We start from the raw sequence: 18,133 nt of genomic DNA, 5'->3' as shown, positions 1-18,133 counted from the left end.
ATAAAAATTAAGACAGATAAGGAGGAGAAACAAAATAGTAACAATAAGAATGTATTTAGAAATAAAATAAGTGTTGCAACCAATACACTCAGCCAGCCCCAAAACAGCAGCTGGTCCCTTGGCCAGCTCCCCACCATTTTCACCCCCTCCCAGTTCCTTGTGTCCCCCCAGAACACTTGCAGGCAGGACAGTACTAGAAGCTGAAAAATCTAGCAACTAAAACATCAGTGTGCTATCAACACTATTTTTCTCCTACAATCAAAACACAGAATCATACCAAGTCCTATGAAGAATATCATCACTGCCCCAGTTGAAACTAAGATACAGCTTATAATTTTTAATTTAATTGTTTTTAATTAAACAATTTTATTTATTTTTTTTTATTTTTGATAGTCAGGGTGCTTTTTCCCGCTGAAACAAATAAGGATATTCCCAGAAGAACAAGTCCTCACAGAAAAAGTACAATAATATGGTCTGGAATAAGGATGGAATGAATCAAGTGTACCAAGTGAACAATATCTAAAAAACATTGTTGTCTGTTTTAAAATTTTCTCTTTAAATTGTGTACAAATAGTCACACGCGCTTTTATGAGCAAATTCAGAACATATACATCAGAGGGCCTTTCTCTTGCTGATATACAAGCATTTTAAATGGGTATGCCTGTGTAAAATCTCAGAGGCAGGTGCATTTCACAATTCTAGTTTACTCTTTACAAAAAGATGAAGGTATTATTAAAATCTACTGCTGAGTGGAGAGAAAAGAGTTGTAGGGGTGAAAACCACTACTGTACACAGAAAACAGATGTGTTTATAGTTAAAAATATATTCTCTCTGTATTTCGCAAATATTGAATTTGTGCTAACTGTTGCTATCATCTTCCATTTCTTCACCTTAGGCAGTATGGTAAAGCTGAAAAACAGTTATAAATATGAAGTTGCATTAGCAATGAAGAAACAATCACTTTTCCAAGTCATTCAGAAGCTGTTTTGCTGAGCTGAAAAATATTCATCATCACTGACAAACTTTTTGTCATTCCTATTGATCTACTGAATGGGAATCTACATCTTCTGCTTAACAGTTTCCAATTTAGATTTTCAATCAAAAGAACAAACTAAACCTAAACTAAGTGATGAAGAGCCTGAACTTGAACAATGTCTCATAGGATGCAAAGTATAGAAAAATGCACTGTAAAATTGCAGTGATTGAATGACCATTTCCTGAGATACAGCTCAGAAAGCAGATCCAGAAATATCATAGATGATGGTATTAATCACTCACTGTAGACACTTTCATCATTGTTATTATAAAGTGTTTACACAGAGGCTACAAAGAATTTTACTCTTCTAAACACAGTGAAAGACAGAGTGGCAGAGTGGCAGGTTCTTTTCTGCTAGCTGGTAGTTGAATAGTCAATATGAACTGATTAAGATGACTACAGCAGGATAATGGCAGGTTGAAAAAAAAGAGTGGTTTAATTAAGGCAGAACTTATATTGTTGACAGTACACACTAACAGCTTCCAGATAAAGTGGACTGAACTGTTGCAGATCCTCACAGTTAAGGAAAAGCATGGTTATGCCTGTTAAAAAAAAAAAAAAAAAAAAAAAAAAAAAAAAAAAAAAGTGGGAGAAAAATGTTCAAAAGCTAAAAATAATGAGAATACCTTTTCTAGCTGATAGTCTTTGAAAAGCTCTAAGTAAGATGGTTAAATCCTTAAACATATGTATACGACAACACATGAAGAGTGAAATCACAAATGCAGTACAGGTAAGATGACTGAGAGGAGGCAAGTTCTATTAATGTGGGGGGAAAACAAAGCTGTGAAGCTGTGTGTGTTTAACTATGGATAAACAGAAAATGTTCAACTACAAACAACTAGATTAAAAAAAATATTGTCTACATTATATTCATGACTGAATAACTGAAGTCTGTGACTTCATAACTGAAGTTATGAACATAACACATGACTTCTTCTTCTCTAATATATTAATTGTATAAAACAGATTTGTTCATGATATTCTTTAAAATATTTGGTTTGTCCCTTTTAATATGTTGTATCTTTATACATCATTTCATGGCCATAGTGGTAAAACTAATATACTCTATTTTAGTATGCTAAAATTGAGTACTTCCATACTATTATTAACTAATAAAAACACTACCTCATGCTTTACCAATTGCTTCATTCTAAAGATGTGTTATTAAGATATATTGAATCTATTTCTGGTATTTATCACGCAAAATTAATTTAAGGTTCTTCCTCACTTGAATGTTATTTTGTACAACATAGCTATTTCAGTTCTTACTAAAACACACACTATTTTTTTGTCCTCTTTATTTTTTGCGTTAATAAATGAGAAAAAATAAATCTCTATATTATTTATATTATTTATATTATTAATCTCTAGTATTAACTTTTGGACAATAAATCACACGTCACTTATCTGTAAAACAAGAACATGTAGGAAACATGCACAAGATGCCCCAAATTAGAAAGGAAACGTTTTCTACTATGAATTTATAAGTTAAAAAGTCACTGGCAATCTATAATAATGATCACTTGATACATTTTTGCAAATCTATATCATACTCTTCATTAAGATCTTAAGGGCTTAAAGGGAACTGGAAATGTTACTTACTCTCAAGGATTGTTGTACAAAACTTTTTTTTTAGCTTTATATTGCCATTTTAACTTTTTTCCAGAATCTCCATTGATTCTGTTCTACCCTTTAACTTCTGAGCGATACAAGTTCCACAGCAAACTTAGCAAAGTACAGCCACCGCAAAACCAGCAGGACAGGGGCCAAAGGAGGGTACTTTTCTGAAGAAATAGTATTCATATTTTTGAAGAATGCTTCCTCTATAACACAAAAAATGCTCCAAAAGAAAAACCTGCAACCATTTTTTCTTAGTACCTTGCTGTGTTTTTCATGCTGTGCACTACTTTAAATTGTTTCCATGGGCACAGCAAGTTACTGTCTTTTTTAAAGAGAAAAATTCTTCTTCTAGTCCTTTTCTTCTTCTTTCTAGCTCCTGGGATTTGATATATATCTACATATGTATGTATGTATCTGCATATAAATTCTAAATTTGAATTGTGAATTTTTAGTTTTATTTAATATTAGATGTAATCAATTATCGTTTGTTGATTTCAAAGTTCTTAGGAGTTACATATCACCTTTACTATACAACTGATGAAAAGAGCAAGTTAAACTGTCATTCCTCTCAGCATGACAGTTATGCTGGGCTGGGGGGTGCTGAAAAGAAAAAGAAATTCTAGACTCCACAGCATATCAGAAAAGTGATGTTATACTTTATGTTATGATGTATAACTAATGCCCAGGAAATGTAATGAACATGGACAAAGTACTGTCAACTTGTTTTGTATAAAAGTTTTTGTTTGTTTGTTTGTTTGTTTGTTTGTTTTTTACTGTATAGAACAGCACTTTTTCCACAGCATTTGACTCCAGAAAGTCCAGTCCCTGAGGAGTGATGAAACACAAAAACACAAAGCGTGCCAGAGATTGAACAGCAATGTAGACAAAATGTCATTCAATTCATTTGCTGTTGTTTGAAAGCACATTGGTCACCACTTCACCTTGCTACAGAATTATCAATAATTTGTCTACAAATGTTTCTCAATGGGATTACTCATAAGTGAAGTCTACTGACATAACGCTTTCATTTATGCAGTAGTTTCCCAGACAGGGATACTTAGAAAAAAAAAGCGACAGAAGTTAAGAAATTTTTGTTTGTTTTGTCTTTGTTTTACTTCCATTTAAAAGCAGGCATTCAAAAGCTCTTTGCAACTGTGCATAGATTGTACAATCAAAAAGAAGAGTTGGGGGGATGCTTATTGTTATTCAAAAGCTTACAGTAATAACTGAAGTTCCTAAGCATCAGGGTTAATTGCAGATAACCAGATTTTAAGGATTCAGCTATGTTAACAGAACAGTCTCTTAACACAAGTGAGACAAAGTGGATTTAACAGTGCATGATGTGTTCCTGAACCTTACTACAAGAAGCTGAATTTCTTTTTAATGCAGTTGATAAAATATCTATTACCTTTTTAAGATACTATATATTTATAAATGACAAGAAATCTGATAGTTTAATTCCTGAAACTCAATGATAGATTTTAATGAGATTTTAGCTAAACCATGAATGAAGGAGAATAAAGAGTACAGATTTATGATGCTCCTGGGCAAGGTTGTAAAAGCAACTATTCCCCCTTGAAATTCTTCAAAAAGTAAAAAATGCTACCATGACAAAAACAACAAAAAATAAAACAACACCCATCATAAAAAAGACACCCATCATAAAAAATTCAGATAACATAACTGAAAGTTTTCATTCCAAGAGTTAATATTAAAGTTCTTGACCCCCTTCCTTTCCTCCTCCTCCCCTGCCCTCCCCTGGCCCTCCCTCCCCCCCCCCCCCTCTCCCCCCCCCCCCACACACACATTCAGAAGAAATATTTATTTAATAATATTTTAACACTTATTATTTACAGTGTAACATGCCAACAAAAGGATGTGTACTATGTTTTATCAACTGCAGTGAGAAATAAAGTTTAAGCTCAAGAAGTAATTGTTTGATGAGAGATGTATATGTGTGTGTGCTGGTTCGAAAGTTATTGCATAGATATTTCACTGTTTTGAGAAGGGTTAATGACCGATTTTGTGTGGAGGATTTCAGAAGCTTCCAGTAATTCTATAGGTTATTAAGAAATAGCATCTAAAAAGCAAAGCAAAGAAAACAAAAAAAATAAGTAATTTATTTCATAAGCAATGGAACTGTGGCCAAACATTAGAACATTAAGAGGAAATGCCCTCAAGTTGTGCCAGGCTAAGTTTAGGCTGGATATCAGGAACACTTCTTTACAGAAAGGGTTGTTAAGTACTGGAATAGGCTCCCCAGGGGGGTGGCTGATTCACCATTCCCAGATGTGTTTAAAAACCATTTGGATGTGGTGCTCAGGGACATGATTTCAAGGAGGGTTTTTAAGAGTTAGAGAAGTAGAGTAGTATGGTTAGGTCATGGTTGGACTCAGTGATCGTCAAGGTCTTTTCCAACCTAAGTGATTCTATGATTCCAGTATTCTAAAACAGTCAATATGAAGTGAAGAAAGAAAATACGATGACACTAGCAAAGTTACGCCTGTACTATTCTGTACTACTTGAAACTATAATACTCTCCAGTCTTGTGAATCATGTTGTGTGGGAATTTCTCTCATCTTCCTGCAGTTTCCTCTTATGATCTCCCTGTTGCCTGCTCCAAAGTATTTTCCAAAATATTCCAACCCTCCCTCACAGACTTTCATATATTTGTATGCAAAATTAACATGCATTTAGATTATCTGAAATTTTAGTCTTTCGGGTTTCTATCTCTCTTTAAAATCTAGCTAGTGCTGGTCTGTGGTTAGGCTTTTATTTATTAATTAATCCCTTGTTTTGTTTTGCTTACATGTGCATCTTTTATTTTACCTTGTAAACTGCCTTTTACCTTAAGCCAATGAGTTTTCTCACTTTTACCTTTCAGATTCTCTTTCCCAAGAATGAGCAAGCAGTTGGGGCCCAGATGCTCACCAAGGTTAATACAATACAAGATCATGTCCTAAAATATTGTGTTAACAGGAGGAAATATCATTTGCTGTACATAGACTCTTATCAATAATTTTCAAACTAGATCTTAAATGTCAGTAATTCATCTAAGAATATCACCATGTAAATCAGGTTGATCAGACAGGTTCCAGAAATAACATCCTTAGCAGTCAAAGCCAAATTGTGTTTAAAAGATGTTTACATATTCGCTCAGTATCAGGATGATCTGAAAAACAAATAACTTTGAAAACATCTAGAGAAGGTTCACCAAATCCATTCCTCAGATAAAATATATATGTAGTAATAGGTCATATTGCAATTAATAAGCAAATCTCTGCAATAATTATTGTTTTCTTAGAATGTAGCTCTGACCTTAACGTGTTATTTACATAAACAAGTATTGTAAAATGCAAATCAAGATGTAAAGAACTTTGATAACCAGACATGATGCTTGGAACAATGGGAAAAGAGATCAAATGTCATAAATGGTAGCTTTTATATCAGAACTCAAACATCATTTAAACATATTTAAGTAGAGAATGAGAAGCACAGGTAGTAGTGTGCACAATCATGTGTATAGAATATTAATTTTGTTACAACTACTTTTAGGGCTCTGTGGAAATAAAAACACAGGTGTGTGGAAGACTTTATTCCTATTAGCTATTGGCTCATTCCAAATAGGTGGTGCATGGAAGTTTTTGCAAATTACAATGTAATTTTTGCTTTTTAAAATAAATGTGGCTCTGAAATCAGCATTTCCAGAAAACACATCTTGCCTCTTGCAACAGTGGAAATATCTTTTAAGAAGGAAGAGTCTTCTTTCTAGGGGAAAAAAAAAAAAAAAAGTATTCCTCAAGATAGAAACAGTTTTTCATTTTCATCTTAAATTAGAAGATACACCCAGAAAACTTGCACCATATTACTATTCTCAAGGTATGTTGTGGTTTTTTTGTTTTTTGTTTTTCAAAATACAAAACATTTTACAATAAATTCCTGATTAGTAAAGTAATTTATTCATTTCAGTTTAAATTAATTATCTTTTGTAATCTCATTAGGTTCCGGTTCTACATTAATCATGATTAACATTTTGTATTTTTATTTTGATTGCATAGATAACATTTTGAAATCAAAACTACAGCAATAATTAGCACTTAGAAATGTTTAGGTGGGTAAGTGAACTTGATCTGCGAAAAGTTCCTGTTATATTAACATTTGTTTTTAAGCATGAATAAATTTTGGAGTGTTTTCACGTCTACGTCTTTGTTTCTACGTCTTTGAGTTTCCTTTGAATTTTATGTTTCTAAGGGAAATTACATATATGTAAGCCCTGGAATGAGGATGGAAAGAGATGGAGTAGAAAATTTCTAGTCAAAAGAGCAATACAAAATATGAAAATAGAAATTATACAAAGACTACAGTAAATTCCATCTTCTTTAAGTTTTCATTAAAAAGATCTCTTAGCGTAACATTTCTTTTTCAGAAAAAGTCTTGAAACTTTTCTCCAGTATTTGTTAAAATGACAAGAACAAGAAAGAAAAGGACATAGAAAGAAAAGAATACAATAAGGGCTGGATTTTTAAAAAATATTTTGTCTAATAAAAGAGCAAAAAATAGCCAGAAAGTATAGGATGGCACCAAACAAAAGCTTATAGACATAAGGCACAGCCTGACATTTTACTGCTGTAAAAATACTAGCTTTGTTTCTCAGTTAATAACCTACTACCGTTATGTCTTTTGTTATGTCTGTGGGGAGCAACTACACATAAGATCTGTAAAACAAGTATGCTGTGATTTTGGGGATTATTAGACTTTCCTGCCATTACCAGATTGAACTACTAAACTGCTATACAGACAGAGATAGAAATTTGCATGGGTTTGCTTTAAGCTATAGTTTCTACTAAATTAGATCTATAGGTTTAAGATAAGATATTTTTAGTAGTATTTTCTGAATAGTTTCTATTCGGCAATTGCTCACATTGCAAAAGACCTTAAAGATCACTGAGTTCAACCATGACCTAACCACCATACTACCCTAACTCAACAACCCTCTGTTAAATCATGTCCCTGAACACCACATCCAAACGGTTTTTAAATGCATTCAGGGATGGTGACTCAATCATCTCCCTGGGGAGCCTATTTCAGTGCTTAACAACCCTTTCTGTAAAGAAGCGTTTCCTGATACCCAACCTAAAATACCCTTTCAGGTATTGGAAGACAGCAATAAGGTGTCCCCCCAACCTCCTTTTCCCCAGACTTAGCAGCCCAGTTCCTTCAGTTGCTTCTCCTAGGGCATGCTCTCCAAGCCTTTCACAAGCCTTGTTGCCCTTCTTTGGACCTGCTCCAGCACTTCAGATGTTAAATAGAAGAGGCCCCAGTACCAAGCACTGGGGGGTACCACTCCTGATTGGCTGCCAACTGGATTTAACTTCACTGACCATAGCTATTTGGGCCCGGCCATCCAGTCAGTGTTTCACCCAGTGGAGCACACACCCATCCAGACTGCGGTCAGCCAGTTTCTCCACAAGGATGTTGTGGGGGACAGTGTTAAAGACTTTACAGAAGTCCAGGTAGAGACTTCAACACTGTCCCACGAACATTCTCATAAGTCATTGGACTGAAAGAAGATCACAGAATTGCCTCATTCCATATACAATTGATCACAGAGTATAGATGAAAAATGAAAAGACATGGAAACATGAAAATTCTGAACTGCATGGTCTGCTGAAATGATGAAGAACCACTTAAGTTTCTAAGTTTCCTTGAAGAAATGTAGTTTTAATTGTATGTAAAATGTTAGTCCTTGGTAATATTGCAGTATTCATGGCATGAACTTATGCCCAATATGTGCTTTTGGAGATAATATTCAGTGTAGACTTCAACCTTGCTTGAACATCTCAAAAGAAAGGGCCTTAATAAAGAACCTTGATTTTTATAGCATCATTAGTGTGCTTTAATGAAGGACTAGAAGTAAAGATTTCTATGAGTTTCCTAATACCAGAAATGAATTTATCATTGTAAAGTGATTGAGAAAATAAGCACTTCATTCTAGTCCAACTTGCCTGTCCCAGGGTCTAAAGCTAATCACTTCATAATTTTATATAAACTGGCTAAAGCCAGGTCCGTCAGCACTGTGCTACAGCATGCTTGAACATGCTAGAGATAGGAGTCATTTCACAAACATTTATGTTTACCTTTGGCAAGAAAATAAAGTGAAATGCAATGAAATGAAATTAAACTAAATGAATTAAAATGAATAAAATTGCTGACTATAACAATTACGGTAAAAAGGATTCAAATAAGAAACCTATGATGGATAATTTATAATTTCTCACCCTCCTGACCTAAAGCACTTCACTTTAAAATACAAACTTTACTCTTCAGTGTTGACCCAAAACAGTCCTGAAATATTGTCACTGATATTTCATCTCTTCCCTACCATAGAAATCTCTCTGAAAATATCTCCATTCTTCTGTATGAAGAATACAAATAATTATGGAAATGATAGGAAGAAGTAGAAATTTGTTTGGAATGATGAGTCAAAGTGGAGATTAAGATTTAACTGAAGTTCTAGCAGCTTCCTTGATTTGGAAATTGAGCTGGATATAAGTCCTCTCATTAAGTATTTTGGCAGTAGGATGGAAATGCTAAGAAGACAGCTATTTTCTCGTAAATTTCTTAGTTCTGTTTGTCCTGAAAAATAAAATTTAACAAGTATTATGTCAGTCTGAAGTGATCTGAATCCCTTTTAAAACTGCAGTGTTTCTAGTTTAAGTCTCTTTAATTATCAGTTATTATAATTTTGTGTTCTTTGCAGCCCTGAAAGGAAATAGTATCCCTGGCTGCATCAAAAGAGGGTAGTCAGCAGGGATAAGAGAGGTGATTTTCCCACTTTGTTCTGCCCTTGTGAGGCCCCAAATGAAGTACTGTGTGCAGAAATGGGGCCCCCAGCACAAGAAAGAAGTGGAGCTGTTGGGTCACATTCAGAATAGGGCCACAAAGATCATTAGAGGGCTGGAGCACCTCTCCTGTTAAGACAGGCTGAGGGAGCTGGGCTTGTTCAGCCTGCAGAAGAGTGGAATCTGGGGAGACTTCATTGTGGTCTTGCAATACTTTCTGGAAAGGGAGAAACTTATTATGGAGTACAGTAGTTGTAGGACAAGGGGAATTAGCTTTAAAATGAAGGAGATTTTGGTTAGCTTTTAGGAATTTTTTATTTCTGTCACAGACAGAGAAGCCTCCACCCTGGAGGTGCTCCAGGTCAGGTTGGATGAGACCCTGGGAAGCCTGAGCTAGCAGACAAAAGCCCTGTCCACAGCAGGAGGATTTGTGTCTAGATGATCACTAAGGTCCCTTCCAATCTAAGCTTATGATAGAGTGATTTTATCATCACTGTAATAAATCATAGAATCATAGAATTGTTCAGGTTAGAAAAGTCATTAAAGATCAACAAGTCCAACCACAACCTTACCATGCTACCCTAACTCTAACAACCCACCCCTAAGCACCAAAATGACTATTAACAAATAAATATCCATTTGATTCATTAATAAGTATTGTAAACATTTTGGAAATAAATACAGAATAAGAAATACTACATATTATTGTACGTTTTAATTAAGAAGCTTAAAAGAGTCATATGTTGAAAGCAGTTTGCAAACAGTGTTTGCAAAGTAGATGGGCAAGAAGAAAAAAATTTAGAAGAGTTACAATAGTAATTAAGCTCGGTGACAGTAAAATTGTTCCTCCTGCTTTATATATTCTTTAGCAGCAGAATCAGCCTTACATGTCAAAAACTGTAATTAAATCACAGCACATGTATGTCAGATTTAAATTATTTAGGAATAAATAATGACTGTGTTCCCTACTAAAGATGAAAATCCCTGATGTTGAAAAATACTGTACTTTGTAAAAACGCATGGTGATTTAATGCACATAAGTCAAATCACTTCTGAAGTCCTAGAGTTCTAGCAGAATGATTCTAGTTAAAAAAGTTAAAGCTATAATAAATCTGCTGTTACTCAGATTTTATCTGACTATATTATTAAAAATGTTATTTCTTTATGTCTGTGATTATAAACTTGATGTTATTGACGCAAACACGAATAATCCCATATATTATCTGTACTCAGCTAGTTAGAAGCATAATTGCTTTTATACTGAGCCATATATGAGCAACAAAATTATTCCAAAGATAATCCTGTAATATTTTCACATCATAAAGTTGTTTTCAGATTTAATATGTAAGGCAACTGTCTATTGAGTTTTTATTATAGACCTATTTATTAACTGTACTAGTTTTTATTGCAGATCTTTCTTTCCTTCATTTCCTCTTGTATTTCATAAGTAATGTTCACGTGGTAGAGATAAGTGGTAACCATTTTCTATAGACTTCACCAGAGTATTACTAATGACTTGTTAGATTTCTAGGTAAGATCAGTAACCATTAAGGTTTCATAAGGGAAATTTTTCTCACCTTCCATTCAATTGCATGCATGACATTATTTTCTTTTGTCCTTCATGTTGCTCATTTGGCTTTGCTGTTAGTCCAAAAAATGATTAAAATTCTTGACAACTAGAGACATCCCTTTAAAAAATCCATTCACTGCCAGACAGGTTTTTTCTAATTACTGAAAGAAGATAAGTTTTTTAGATGCATGCATTTTTCTATTTATTAATTTATTTTTCTTAGATTTCTGTTTGTACAAGAAGGAATAATAATAATAATAGTAATAGTAATAGTAGTAGTAATAGTAATAGTAATAATAATAATGTTGATCCCTCTTTCTAGTTTGAAACACTAGGCCAAATTTTGTATTCCACACATTCAGTTATATTAGGTTTTCAAAGGAGATTTTGAGGTAGGAGCATATTTTCCATCTTGCTGTTCATAACAGCAAATGAACATTATAATATTACAAGGGTAAGTACCATGGATTGTTTAGGGAAAAGTCTTATGCGGTATTGCACAGGCAGAGACACAATGATTAGTATTCCTAATGTCCCCCAGACTGCAGGAAGCATACTGTGCTAACAAAACTAATTTTAAAATGTAACTTTGACAATGGCTTTTGTTATATCTTAATGAAATAACACTCTGTGATCCCAGATACAGTGAATCAAGATCATACCTATACCATACCTTCCTGCAGACTCTCAGAAGTCACAAAAATTGACAGTAGTGCCCAGAGTACCTTTTGCCATCCCGTAAGAATATCTAGTAGAGTGCAGTTGCCTTCTGCATGGGCTCAAGAGAACAGTCATTGTATTCTTCCTAATATAGTACTGCCAAGAATAATTTGGCTGTAAACCATGTAGGCCACAAGGGAAGTCTGGAATTTATTTATATGCACCAACAGCAAGCAAGAAAGAATAATGAGAACCACAGGAACTCTTAGCATAATTACATAACATCCAGCAGGGCCAGCAAAATATGAAAACTAATTTCAGGAACAAAAGCGATAAACCTCAATATGATCTTAAAAACAAGACAAAACAAAACAAAACAAAACAAAAAACAAACAAACAAACACACACACACACAAAAACTAAAAAATAAATCCCAACAAACTGGGAAGTAATTTCTCACTTCCATGTTTTTCAGTGGGGACAAAGTACTTCAGAGCTATTAAGTTCTCAGATCTTTATCTAGAGTTATTAAAGTGTTTCGATCCAGATACTGAAAATAAAATTCTGAAGGCAAGCTAGGTCACAAAGTGGTACATGGTTTGATTGCCAGTTGAAGGCATAGCCTTTCTTATAAACTGCTGCCTCATCTGTTTGCCATTCTATTTGTATTAGAGTAAAAGGAAATAAGTGGAGTGTTATAGCTTAGGTTCAGTTATTCCTGTTTATCTTCCACTGATCAGTATCATAGTGCCTGCATTTCAACTTGTGCAATATACAGTATTTGCAACATGCATATGAAAATATGATGGGAAGGAGGGAGGGAGGGAAGGAGGGAGGGAGGAAGGGAGGAAGGGAGGAAGGGAGGGAGGGAGGGAGGGAGGGAGGGAGGGAGGGAGGGAGGGAGGAAGGGAGGGAGGAAGGGAGGAGAAAAAGAGGTTGATTTCTACCCTGTCCTTCTGCGGTCTTAAATCACACTTATTAATTGCACATTTTTGAGTTACCAAATATTATACTTACTTATACTCCATGACTGTTATACTCCATGACTACTCCATGACAAAGCCTTCAACACTGTCTCCCATGTTATTCTACTGCAAAAGCTGGCAGCCTGTGGCTTGGATGGATACACTCTGGGCTGGGTAAGGAGCTGCCTGGAGGACCGGGCCCAGAGAGTGGTGGTAAATGAAGTTAAATCCAGCTGGAGACCAGTCAAGAGTGGTGTTCCCCAGGGGTCGGTGCTGGGACCTGTCCTCTTCAACATCTTTATTGATGACTTGGATGAGGGCATTGAGTGCACCCTCAGTAAGTTTGCGGATGACACCAAATTGGCAGGGAGTGTGGATCTGCCTGAGGGTAGAGAGGCCCTGCAGAGGGATCTGGATAGGCTGGAGAGCTGGGCTGAAGCCAACGGGATGAAGTTCAACAAGACCAAATGTTGGGTCCTGCACTTTGGCCACAACAACCCCAGGCAGCGCTACAGGCTTGGGGCGGAGTGGCTGGAGGATTGTGTGGAGGAAACGGACCTGGGGGTACTGATGCTCGGCTGAACATGAGCCGACAGTGTGCTCGGGTGGCCTACCAAGAAGAGACCTTATTGCTCTCTATAACTTCCTGAAGGGAGGTTGTAGTGAGCTGGGGGTTGGTGTCTTCTCTCGTGTAATCAATGATAGAAATAGAGGGAATGGTTTTAAGCTGCGCCAGGGGAGATTCAGGCTGAACGTTAGGAAGTATTACTTCTCGGAAAGGGTAGTCAGGCATTGGAATACACTGTCCACAGAGGTGTTGGAGTCACCGACCATGGGAGTGTTCAAGAAATGTTTGGATGTTGTGTTGATGAATATCATTTAGCTGGGAAGTATTGGTAATGGTCGGACTAGATGATCTTTTAGGTCTTTTCCAACCTTGATAATTCTGTAATTCTGTGATTCTGTGACTACTCATTGCTTTTAGCTATAGCAAAACAACCAACTTACATCCAAGTCTATCCTATAACTTTTTCTTATGGTCATCCAGTAAAGCAGGATGCTCTCTAGCTAGAAAATGATCCATCACCATTTTTGTGGTACATGTATACAGCTGCAAATTTGAACAATATTGGCTCTCCAACTATTGGCTTAAGTAATGAAAATCTGAAAATCAATAGTAGTGTCAAGAGTCACTGGATGACTGACTGACTGTAACAAGCATGATTGTCCATTTGAATTCCATCAGACTTCCTGGGTAATATTGATACACAGTTTTTGAGTGGTTTGTTTTTTATTGTACTGTTGTTGTTAGCCTACAAAAAAAAAGTATCCTATTACTTACAGCACACAGGAGTGTTCAATAGAAGCCTCAGGCATTTGAAGACCTATCATCTACAAAACTGTGTTCCAACAGTAATCCTGTTTGCGCTGCATTTTGCTGTAATGTCAGTTTTATAAATATTATAGCCACCACCTTTCCTTGCAGCTATGGAGCTTTGCAAGAGTAAAAGAAAATGAAAAAGCCAATAAAAGTTTCACTTTTTCCTTAATTGTTTGTTTTTGTTTTGTTTTGTTGTTTTTGTTTGTTTGTTTTTTTCCCCATTATTGTGCTCATGCTGCTGTTACAAATGAATACAATGTGAGGGAATTAAGTGAGTTGGGTTCTACAAATATTATCAGTGTTTGTGTTATTTGAACAAGTATATTTAAGAAATATTTGTATTTTAGGGTAAATACACTGTACTTTCTGAGAGAAGACAATAACTTGTATTGTTATTAATGCTTTTGAGAACTTTAGTATATCAGAACAAAACTGTCATTAAAAAAGGCCACCACAATTTATTTTTTAAAACCATTTAGAACAATGATGGTCATTAGAACTTCTGAACCTATAATTAAAGAAGATAAATCTCTGCTTAAATTTTTCATTCTTCCATACTGAGAATAATGTGAAAAAAATCTGCTCTAATTAATATGGATTGGATTGCAAGATGACAAATTTCTACTTCCTTTAACCAGAAATCTTTGAGTTTTTGCTGTTACCTCAGGTGTATGTGCAGCAAAGCTTTTTTTCTCCTATTGAGTCATACAAATATTTCCTGGATTCTCATTTTCTACACTTTAGAAAAACGCACAGAAAATTGAAATCCTTTCCTCCATGTCCATATTTGTGCATATTGCCCTCTTGACTCTTTCTGTCTGCAGTCTAGATCCTTTAGGTTTATGGAAGATTTAAATTGCTACTGACATATCCAACATTCACACTTTTACAGTTAGAGATTCCATTGTGTTTGAATAAGACATGTGGGTTATTCTTCCTAAACAGAATTTCAGAAAAAGGATGACAATTTTTATGGCATTTGACTTGCTCATATTTTTGCTGTACAATTGAAGAAAATTTTGATTTTTTTTTTTGTATTTTTGCTCCATGTATTTAAATGTATTGTATTTAATGTGTGATTCCATCCAGTTAAATACTTCTTTTCCCTGTGATTTTAAGCTGTTTTTCAATAAGAAAACAGCCACAGTGCATTACCATTGCTGAGAAAAATCCAGATCTTGTCTTACCTAGACAATCAAATTTTACCATTTTCAGCAGAACTGTTCTTAGATCTGTTTGACATTTATCTTCACGCATGACCTTCAGGATGATTTGAAACATCCTCATATAGCAGGTAGTGTAGAGCAGGCCGCAGGCATAAACCAATTTTATGTCAACTTATTAAAACTAAAGTATTATGTCTGTTATCGCAGAACATATTTTAAAAATCCACTCCACTTTTAGTCTGATTAATATCACCATTATTAACAATGTTTCAAATATTAGAAAAAAAAATATACATTTAAGAGTAAACAAAAGACTTTCAGGAATTAGCAGTCACATCAGCTTTCTGTCTATGCTGGGGTACCACCCACTTGCTGTTAACTGAGCTAGTGCTTATAAAGACAAAACAATTTTATTGGCAAGGGGCCAGATATTGAACAATGGGGTCATGACAGAATTAAAGATGGATAAACTCCAAAGCATGGAAAATACACAAGTTGAACATGACATTATTTGACAGGCAAGTTGTAATCATTAGGTACAAGAGTTCAGTGAAATTGTGCAACTGACAAGATGAATTTTTTCTGGTATGATAGAGAGATCACAAGAATATCTGTCAAAAAGACTCAATCAAACAAACAAACAAACTCAAGCTGTTTGAAGATGTCTTTTTTTTTTTTTTTTTTTTCCCCAGGAAAGTGTAGATAAACAACTGAATAGGATTTAATTGATACATAGACTATGTGCTACACACCACTGAAGCGAACTTAATTCACATCTAAATCATTCATAAATTTAAGTTTATATATAACTAGCTTAGTCATCCCAGATACTCTGCAGTTTTGATTTGAATTCAGGTAGTAAATGAGACATATCAATTTTGGCATTCTGTCACTTTATATCAACATTAAAGATTTGCCTGTGGTATTCACTGACACCAAGAAGCTTAGTAAAATTCAGTTCTGTTTATGAATAGCATTTAGTGATCCTACATTAGCTAAATTGAGTCAGATGACATATCTCCAAAAGGGCTTCCTGTGAACAAGGTCTTAGATATCCTGCTTTGCAAAACACAACTTGGCATATGTGTATGGGAAATTGGTAATCACAGTCTGAACCTCTGATTAATCAGCTGAGGCAAGTGTTGGGTCAGCTGTGGGAGCACAGGTGAGAGTAACTTAGCTGTGCTCCCAGAAGGGGTGGAGCTTGACTCCACCTTCTCTAGACCTCATTTAAGGGCTGACCCAGTAAGGTAGCATTTCTTGGAGATTTCTCCTTGGTGAAGATTACCTCAGTGGTTCCCATCAGATTGAAGGCTTCCATATGGGTGGGTTTTTCCTGTATATAACCTTACAGATATTTACACTCATCTTTTCATTATTGTCACTGTACAATATGCAATATAGACCACTACCTTAGAAAGAGATCATTTGCAAGCATTCACTCTTTGCTTGGTAAACTATTTTACATTGCTATATTCTTTAGTAAGAAAATTAGAAATTGCAGTGATACTTTGTTCCTATTCTGGGTCATTGATTGGTAATAAAATCTATGTAGAGATGAAATTAAACAAGGAAACTGGAAACACACATTTTAATGCAAATACATTCTAAGAAGTGAAAATATAATACAGTGTGAATAAAAATAATATAAAGAAAATGACAGATCTTTTATGTGTTAGTATGGAAAGTCATACAAAAAATTACTCTTGGCATAGATAGTGAATGAATGCCCACGCTCAAGTTGAGAAAGAAGTTCCAAAAAATTAACTTTGGCATGCTGTGAGAAAGTACATAATATTGTCAAAGAACTACAAATATCTCAAGTTTTTTGGAAAAGAGAGAAGCACAGAATTGAAATAAGGAAGAAAACAAAGGTATAGGAACTTAATCTCAGAAGTATGTGAGACTTTGAAAAACTTCAGAGAGAAATCAAAGTAGAAAAACAAGGGAAAAATGTGAGAAATCATTCGAAATGCAAAAAGAGATTTGCAGAAATTGAAAAAAGTTAGCATGCTAGGGTACTACTAATCATTTTATGAAAAATCTTACTTTTTTGGTTAAGAAAAATAGATTACTGTTTATCTAAACTGTAATTCATGTATGAATTAATTAAAATAGAAATTAATAGAAAATTGGAAAAAATACAGAAAGTCACAGATAGATTTACTGAAGGCAAACTGCCACTGAAGATGGAATTTAGTAGTGTACTTTCACAACACACTGTCCTGTGATTAATATTATTTGATATTTTTGTTAGTGTCCTTGAGATCTTCATTTCACAGACACACAGAATGGAAAAATGTATGAACAGAAAGTATCATTGATGCACAACAGGATTAGTGTATAGAAAGGTGTGAATAATCTTGAATCCTGGAGTAACAGTGATTTCATAAAATGTACAGGTCATATATCTGTGCACTGGAACTAATAAGATTTACTGATCTAGGGTGGGTACTGATCGTGTAGAAATGACAGATGAAGAAGATCTAATATATTGCTGCACCCCAGAGTAACTATAATGTACTAATGTACTACAGTAAGAGAAAGGAAAATTTAATACTATAATGCATGAAAAGGGAGTATTATTGCATTCTATTTAAATCCTGGGATTGTGAATTAGACAACTTTGCTTAAACATATAGACTTCAGTCCATGTTACAGTACAAAGACTTGGTCAGAAAAAAAAAATCACATACACATATATACATGTGTGTTTAAAAGTGTTATCACTTTAACTAAGAGGAAAATAATGGAATTTATTATAAAATTTCATTAGCTAGCACCTTGTTGTGCCTATGATAAATACTCACTCTGAATTTGTTCACTAATGCCTTCCATTCAATCTGGGGAATTGGATTATTCTATTAGCCCTCATAAATGTGGCTTCTGAAAA

At 34.8% G+C, this 18,133-nt stretch overlaps 1 long non-coding RNA gene across 1 annotated transcript in view; it reads left to right on the top strand.

Annotated features, from left to right (window-relative positions):
* The window catches only part of LOC146762580 (uncharacterized), a 35,576-nt gene extending 29,455 nt beyond the window's left edge, over positions 1–6,121 (top strand). Inside the window, exon 4 of the long non-coding RNA XR_014946113.1 lies at positions 5,541–6,121. This is a non-coding gene — a long non-coding RNA (uncharacterized LOC146762580). The remainder of the gene's footprint in view (positions 1–5,540) is intronic.
* Positions 6,122–18,133: the final 12,012 nt, after the last annotated feature.

Source organism: Coturnix japonica, chromosome 1 (genome assembly GCF_054131305.1).
Source record: "Coturnix japonica strain WE chromosome 1, WE-NBRP24, whole genome shotgun sequence".
In the NCBI taxonomy this organism is placed as follows: domain Eukaryota; kingdom Metazoa; phylum Chordata; class Aves; order Galliformes; family Phasianidae; genus Coturnix; species Coturnix japonica.
The sequence above is the reverse complement of the archived record's forward strand: the minus strand, read 5'-3'. Positions and strand labels throughout refer to the sequence as shown.